Source organism: Mycetomoellerius zeteki, unplaced genomic scaffold, assembly GCF_001594055.1.
Source record: "Mycetomoellerius zeteki isolate Tzet28-1 unplaced genomic scaffold, Tzet1.0 scaffold1065, whole genome shotgun sequence".
In the NCBI taxonomy this organism is placed as follows: domain Eukaryota; kingdom Metazoa; phylum Arthropoda; class Insecta; order Hymenoptera; family Formicidae; genus Mycetomoellerius; species Mycetomoellerius zeteki.
Window position 1 is genome coordinate 1378 of NW_017255981.1, and position 490 is coordinate 1867.

The following is a 490-nucleotide window of genomic DNA, read 5'->3' on the forward strand; positions in this document are numbered from 1 at the left end:
TTTCGTTCCTATGGTCCCATGGAGCGAAATTCGCGTAAGCGGATCAGGCGGATAGTCAATCATAAAACGAGTTTTGTTATTTTTCTTTATTTGCCTTCATCTAAACAGTTGTATGATTGGTAAACCGCCGATCCGTTTACGTTAATTCCGCTTCATGGGACCATAGGAACGAAATTATCGCGTATCGAAAATAGCGGAACAAAACTGACTTCTGCGGACGAATTACTGTAGGACCGCAGAAAAAAGAGGATAGCCGTAAAAAGTAAATAACCATATTGTGTAAGTAAATTATATTAAATATTAATTTATTTAATATAATTAAATTTTTTTAAAAATAGAACAATTGAAGGGCTAAGAGCCAGTTATGTAATAAAGAACGTTTAATTTAAAACATAAAGATAATTAAAATAATCATGATTATAACATTTCATTTTGTTTTATATTTACAGAGTCTTTTATTATTTATTATTTTTATATACGCGGTCGAAAT